The sequence below is a fragment of the Amphiura filiformis genome, chromosome 10 (assembly GCF_039555335.1).
Source record: "Amphiura filiformis chromosome 10, Afil_fr2py, whole genome shotgun sequence".
Taxonomy (NCBI): domain Eukaryota; kingdom Metazoa; phylum Echinodermata; class Ophiuroidea; order Amphilepidida; family Amphiuridae; genus Amphiura; species Amphiura filiformis.
The window spans coordinates 22658045-22666445 of NC_092637.1; positions in this window are offsets into that span (position 1 = coordinate 22658045).

Genomic DNA, 8401 nt, shown 5'->3' on the forward strand with positions numbered 1-8401 from the left:
ATTAAATAATTTTTCTATATTTATTATGTGAAATGAGACACATGCAGCAGCCGACAAGTGCATCGCTTTGATATGGATGTACAAAAATATTGTGCGCTGTCCAGCGCATGCGTAGTTTGTTTGACGCACAACACGGCGCACGCCGAGGTTACTAATATTTACGATTGGAACAATTACGCACTTTGCGGTCAATCAAACTATACACAATCACAACATCCATGTACATCCATTTGGTATATAAAACAAATATTGCCTGCTTTCATTAATTCTGGAGATGGTTAAAATCATAGCCTAGGCCCGCAGTGATCTCAAAACCATGCTATGACCAGAGGGGCCTCAGGTCATAACATGATTTTGAGATCACCTTGGGCCTATAATTTTAACCATGCCCCTCATAGCAGTCAATATTTGTATACATGTCACAAGGAGGGGTCATTACAAATGATAAAGTACAGTGTGATTTATTGTATACTATGCATTGCCTACATTAAAATGAAGTTATGACTTAATCTTATACACTGTAATAATCAATATACACTGAATGCAATATCATAAAATAATTCTACCTGACACATATATATGTTGTTATAAATTCTCCACATATACATATTAAATTCATTCAAGGTGCTAAAGTTCTTTGGTTAGTAAAGCAGGGACTGCCTTTTGAGGAGAGCGAGAGCAACTCTACTCTCTCCTTAAATCTGATATAGGAGAGTAATTTTTAGCTCTCCTTACATGTAGTTGACCATTCTCTACTTATATTCTATTGTAAATGCTCTAAACAGCTCTCCTTGAAGGCTCCAGAAGAGCTACTTAATGCTCTCCTGCAAATTCCAAAAGGCAGTCCCTGGTAAAGAGGTATACTAGACTTCTGATGACACTAATGACATGTCCTGATGAAGTCAGACACACATCTGACGAAAGCTTGACCATTCACACAGGGACTGGCTGCACCGATACTGTGATAACCGATGGCGTACTTGTACAAAACTTAAAAAATACAAGAAATATTGCAACTTTAAATAGAAGGTGCAGTAAACACTGATGCATGGCACAGATTTTCATAGCATCATGCCTATTCTACATGTCATTACTCCATGCATGTAAATTGTAAAATAATTCAAGACTATTAAGAACCTATGCAAATGACAAGTAGCAAGTCAAGAGGGCTGCTGATATAAAATATTTTGAACTACAATCTAGGCAACTGGACTTACATTTTTGAGAGGGAAATTTACTACCTGGATGAATGATAACCTTCACAAACGGACTGCTGATATAATTATTTCCATCCCATCTGGGATTTGCAGAAAAATTGAATACCTGAATGGAAGAATAGCCCCAACTCCAATTTTTTACAAAAATGCATTCGACCCAGCATTTTATTGCCAGCAGATTGTTCTTCCTTGTGTGTGAAAGATGAACCAAAATCCACTCTCTAAATAATCTTCCACATACACTTAATCATGGTTTTCATGGAAAAAGGCCCAACTCCATGGAGTTGGGCCCTTCTTCCACAAATATTGGGTTAAGGAGGAAATTTGTTCATCCATGAAATCTGCTTTTCACTACAATAAACTTTCTTGCAAAGATATTACATGCTTCTACTTGTGCAATTAATGGATAATTATCAAATTTCTGTAGCTATTTATAACACATCTGCTTAAAGAACTGGCACAACTCCACCTGTACCATTGCCATGGAAACACCATATATAATTTCGAATGTATGTAATATTGTATGTTTATGTATTAAAGGTCCCTGAAGATGAAAACATTCTGTCTATAAAACTTTTTGCAAATAATAGTTTTTTCTTAATATCTCAAAAACAGTTTTGATGGAGTTGGGCCCTTCTTCCACTCAGGTATTCAATTGTGTACACAACACTCTCCAGTAGGCCCATTATCGATTGTCGAAAGTATCGATAGTCAGAAAATTCATGGACTTCTGACATGTTGGTACACTCAATGGTAGTATCGATGTACACAAACGATATGGCACACATGCTTAAATTATCTCAAATAACCCGTCTCCCAATTCCAAACTGAGCCATCATGTCGTCTCAAACCCATCCATAAATTACTTTGCAGTGGCATTTTGTTATGTAGGGGCTAATAAACATTGAAGAAACCTACATTGCATCTTGAAAACGTGTCAATATATCGATACTCTATCGATATATCGCATAATTTTCTTCCAATATATTGACTTCAAAAAACTGTATCAATAACAGGCCTACTCTCCAGTGTTAATGTGTGTATTATTTCTACCAGAGGAGGAGACGACATCATCAGGAGGGTGAAAGTGCATATAGGAACAATGCCAAAAACTACGTCACGCCGGTCACGCTATTGTTCGACTTAAACTACATCATTCGCCATTTTGTAAATATTAAGGGGGCGCAACACTAAATAAGCGTCCCATAGGATAACGTGTGATTTTGGCCTACTTCGAGCGCCATTCCTGGCGTCCCTGCAATACTTGACAAAATAAATTTGGTATCAAATTAAAGCTCTGTTTCTGTAGATTCCAAAACTTTTGTCGGCATATATCGATGACCGTTGACTTTTTTCGCTATTTCGCGGTGCAAAAAATATGGCCTAAAAATATACTAAATTCACCACTCACATTTCAAAATCGGAAGTTGTCTTCATCCGCCACAGAGAATTGCTTTTGAGATAAAATGTCCGGATTTTTCTGCATGTTATCATTGAAGACACTTGCCGAATTCATATGAGCTGATATTGAGTGATTTAAAGTGAACATGTCGGTAGATATGGTCGCTACAATCTCATACTCACTATGGACTATATTAGCCGAATTTCGTTCTTACATAAAATGCGTAGTGATTTAGTGTTGCGCCCCTTATAAGGATTTAAAAGTTTTCAAAATCCACATTTGTCACTTATTAATTAAATTAGAGACAATTTGTAGCGCAACACCGAAAATTTCATGTCTCTGCGACATTTCGTTCAAGAGAAATGTTGTTTTAAAGATCAGTGCCGAAACGCGGAAAATCGCATATTTCGACTTTTCCTCCAATATGCGAGAGTTTGCACAAAACTCACTAAAACTAGTGACAGACAACAATTTAAGCACGTCTTTGAACCAAGTTTAATTTCTTTTCTAGATTATCTGTCTTGCCATTTTGTTTTGGAAAGCACTTGTTAATGAGTGTGAAGTACAAACACCCCCCCCCCCTGTTTCAGTAGTAACAATTATGGTCTTTATGCATAGGCCTACTGAATATGCAGCAAAACGGCTTCATGCAGATTAACAATGCCTATTAACTTAAAAACCCATTTTTGTGCCCTTTTGAAGATTTTTGGATACAATTTCTAGACTTTGCAGGCGCCTGCTCGGCCAATAAAGCATTTTTCCCAATAATAATTCATCAGGGTGACTTTTCGTAATCCTTGTTTATCATCATGATTGAAATAGAACACATTTCATGATGGCCGCATTTCTTATTTTACGCGAAGAATGTAAAAAGAACGCGTTCATAGCGACGGCCGTTACAACGGGGCGCAACACTAAATAAGCGTCCCATAGGATAACGTGTGATTTTGGCCTACTTCGAGCGCCATTCCTGGCGTCCCTGCAATACTTGACAAAATAAATTTGGTATCAAATTAAAGCTCTGTTTCTGTAGATTCCAAAACTTTTGTCGGCATATATCGATGACCGTTGACTTTTTTCGCTATTTCGCGGTGCAAAAATATGGCCTAAAAATATACTAAATTCACCACTCACATTTCAAAATCGGAAGTTGTCTTCATCCGCCACAGAGAATTGCTTTTGAGATAAAATGTCCGGATTTTTCTGCATGTTATCATTGAAGACACTTGCCGAATTCATATGAGCTGATATTGAGTGATTTAAAGTGAACATGTCGGTAGATATGGTCGCTACAATCTCATACTCACTATGGACTATATTAGCCGAATTTCGTTCTTACATAAAATGCGTAGTGATTTAGTGTTGCGCCCCTTATAAGGATTTAAAAGTTTTCAAAATCCACATTTGTCACTTATTAATTAAATTAGAGACAATTTGTAGCGCAACACCGAAAATTTCATGTCTCTGCGACATTTCGTTCAAGAGAAATGTTGTTTTAAAGATCAGTGCCGAAACGCGGAAAATCGCATATTTCGACTTTTCCTCCAATATGCGAGAGTTTGCACAAAACTCACTAAAACTAGTGACAGACAACAATTTAAGCACGTCTTTGAACCAAGTTTAATTTCTTTTCTAGATTATCTGTCTTGCCATTTTGTTTTGGAAAGCACTTGTTAATGAGTGTGAAGTACAAACACCCCCCTGTTTCAGTAGTAACAATTATGGTCTTTATGCATAGGCCTACTGAATATGCAGCAAAACGGCTTCATGCAGATTAACAATGCCTATTAACTTAAAAACCCATTTTTGAGCCCTTTTGAAGATTTTTGGATACAATTTCTAGACTTTGCAGGCGCCTGCTCGGCCAATAAAGCATTTTTCCCAATAATAATTCATCAGGGTGACTTTTCGTAATCCTTGTTTATCATCATGATTGAAATAGAACACATTTCATGACGCGCATTTCTTATTTTACGCGAAGAATGTAAAAAGAACGCGTTCATAGCGACGGCCGTTACAAGGGGCGCAACACTAAATAAGCGTCCCATAGGATAACGTGTGATTTTGGCCTACTTCGAGCGCCATTCCTGGCGTCCCTGCAATACTTGACAAAATAAATTTGGTATCAAATTAAAGCTCTGTTTCTGTAGATTCCAAAACTTTTGTCGGCATATATCGATGACCGTTGACTTTTTTCGCTATTTCGCGGTTCAAAAAATATGGCCTAAAAATATACTAAATTCACCACTCACATTTCAAAATCGGAAGTTGTCTTCATCCGCCACAGAGAATTGCTTTTGAGATAAAATGTCCGGATTTTTCTGCATGTTATCATTGAAGACACTTGCCGAATTCATATGAGCTGATATTGAGTGATTTAAAGTGAACATGTCGGTAGATATGGTCGCTACAATCTCATACTCACTATGGACTATATTAGCCGAATTTCGTTCTTACATAAAATGCGTAGTGATTTAGTGTTGCGCCCCTTATAAGGATTTAAAAGTTTTCAAAATCCACATTTGTCACTTATTAATTAAATTAGAGACAATTTGTAGCGCAACACCGAAAATTTCATGTCTCTGCGACATTTCGTTCAAGAGAAATGTTGTTTTAAAGATCAGTGCCGAAACGCGGAAAATCGCATATTTCGACTTTTCCTCCAATATGCGAGAGTTTGCACAAAACTCACTAAAACTAGTGACAGACAACAATTTAAGCACGTCTTTGAACCAAGTTTAATTTCTTTTCTAGATTATCTGTCTTGCCATTTTGTTTTGGAAAGCACTTGTTAATGAGTGTGAAGTACAAACACCCCCCTGTTTCAGTAGTAACAATTATGGTCTTTATGCATAGGCCTACTGAATATGCAGCAAAACGGCTTCATGCAGATTAACAATGCCTATTAACTTAAAAACCCATTTTGAGCCCTTTTGAAGATTTTTGGATACAATTTCTAGACTTTGCAGGCGCCTGCTCGGCCAATAAAGCATTTTTCCCAATAATAATTCATCAGGGTGACTTTTCGTAATCCTTGTTTATCATCATGATTGAAATAGAACACATTTCATGACGCGCATTTCTTATTTTACGCGAAGAATGTAAAAAGAACGCGTTCATAGCGACGGCCGTTACAAGGGGGGCGCAACACTAAATAAGCGTCCCATAGGATAACGTGTGATTTTGGCCTACTTCGAGCGCCATTCCTGGCGTCCCTGCAATACTTGACAAAATAAATTTGGTATCAAATTAAAGCTCTGTTTCTGTAGATTCCAAAACTTTTGTCGGCATATATCGATGACCGTTGACTTTTTTCGCTATTTCGCGGTGCAAAAATATGGCCTAAAAATATACTAAATTCACCACTCACATTTCAAAATCGGAAGTTGTCTTCATCCGCCACAGAGAATTGCTTTTGAGATAAAATGTCCGGATTTTTCTGCATGTTATCATTGAAGACACTTGCCGAATTCATATGAGCTGATATTGAGTGATTTAAAGTGAACATGTCGGTAGATATGGTCGCTACAATCTCATACTCACTATGGACTATATTAGCCGAATTTCGTTCTTACATAAAATGCGTAGTGATTTAGTGTTGCGCCCGCTTATAAGGATTTAAAAGTTTTCAAAATCCACATTTGTCACTTATTAATTAAATTAGAGACAATTTGTAGCGCAACACCGAAAATTTCATGTCTCTGCGACATTTCGTTCAAGAGAAATGTTGTTTTAAAGATCAGTGCCGAAACGCGGAAAATCGCATATTTCGACTTTTCCTCCAATATGCGAGAGTTTGCACAAAACTCACTAAAACTAGTGACAGACAACAATTTAAGCACGTCTTTGAACCAAGTTTAATTTCTTTTCTAGATTATCTGTCTTGCCATTTTGTTTTGGAAAGCACTTGTTAATGAGTGTGAAGTACAAACACCCCCCTGTTTCAGTAGTAACAATTATGGTCTTTATGCATAGGCCTACTGAATATGCAGCAAAACGGCTTCATGCAGATTAACAATGCCTATTAACTTAAAAACCCATTTTTGAGCCCTTTTGAAGATTTTTGGATACAATTTCTAGACTTTGCAGGCGCCTGCTCGGCCAATAAAGCATTTTTCCCAATAATAATTCATCAGGGTGACTTTTCGTAATCCTTGTTTATCATCATGATTGAAATAGAACACATTTCATGACGCGCATTTCTTATTTTACGCGAAGAATGTAAAAAGAACGCGTTCATAGCGACGGCCGTTACAAGGGGGCGCAACACTAAATAAGCGTCCCATAGGATAACGTGTGATTTTGGCCTACTTCGAGCGCCATTCCTGGCGTCCCTGCAATACTTGACAAAATAAATTTGGTATCAAATTAAAGCTCTGTTTCTGTAGATTCCAAAACTTTTGTCGGCATATATCGATGACCGTTGACTTTTTTCGCTATTTCGCGATGAAAAAAATATGGCCTAAAAATATACTAAATTCACCACTCACATTTCAAAATCGGAAGTTGTCTTCATCCGCCACAGAGAATTGCTTTTGAGATAAAATGTCCGGATTTTTCTGCATGTTATCATTGAAGACACTTGCCGAATTCATATGAGCTGATATTGAGTGATTTAAAGTGAACATGTCGGTAGATATGGTCGCTACAATCTCATACTCACTATGGACTATATTAGCCGAATTTCGTTCTTACATAAAATGCGTAGTGATTTAGTGTTGCCCCCCCTTATAAGGATTTAAAAGTTTTCAAAATCCACATTTGTCACTTATTAATTAAATTAGAGACAATTTGTAGCGCAACACCGAAAATTTCATGTCTCTGCGACATTTCGTTCAAGAGAAATGTTGTTTTAAAGATCAGTGCCGAAACGCGGAAAATCGCATATTTCGACTTTTCCTCCAATATGCGAGAGTTTGCACAAAACTCACTAAAACTAGTGACAGACAACAATTTAAGCACGTCTTTGAACCAAGTTTAATTTCTTTTCTAGATTATCTGTCTTGCCATTTTGTTTTGGAAAGCACTTGTTAATGAGTGTGAAGTACAAACACCCCCCCCCCCCTGTTTCAGTAGTAACAATTATGGTCTTTATGCATAGGCCTACTGAATATGCAGCAAAACGGCTTCATGCAGATTAACAATGCCTATTAACTTAAAAGCCCATTTTTGAGCCCTTTTGAAGATTTTTGGATACAATTTCTAGACTTTGCAGGCGCCTGCTCGGCCAATAAAGCATTTTTCCCAATAATAATTCATCAGGGTGACTTTTCGTAATCCTTGTTTATCATCATGATTGAAATAGAACACATTTCATGACGCGCATTTCTTATTTTACGCGAAGAATGTAAAAGAACGCGTTCATAGCGACGGCCGTTACAAGGGGGCGCAACACTAAATAAGCGTCCCATAGGATAACGTGTGATTTTGGCCTACTTCGAGCGCCATTCCTGGCGTCCCTGCAATACTTGACAAAATAAATTTGGTATCAAATTAAAGCTCTGTTTCTGTAGATTCCAAAACTTTTGTCGGCATATATCGATGACCGTTGACTTTTTTTCGCTATTTCGCGGTGCAAAAAATATGGCCTAAAAATATACTAAATTCACCACTCACATTTCAAAATCGGAAGTTGTCTTCATCCGCCACAGAGAATTGCTTTTGAGATAAAATGTCCGGATTTTTCTGCATGTTATCATTGAAGACACTTGCCGAATTCATATGAGCTGATATTGAGTGATTTAAAGTGAACATGTCGGTAGATATGGTCGCTACAATCTCA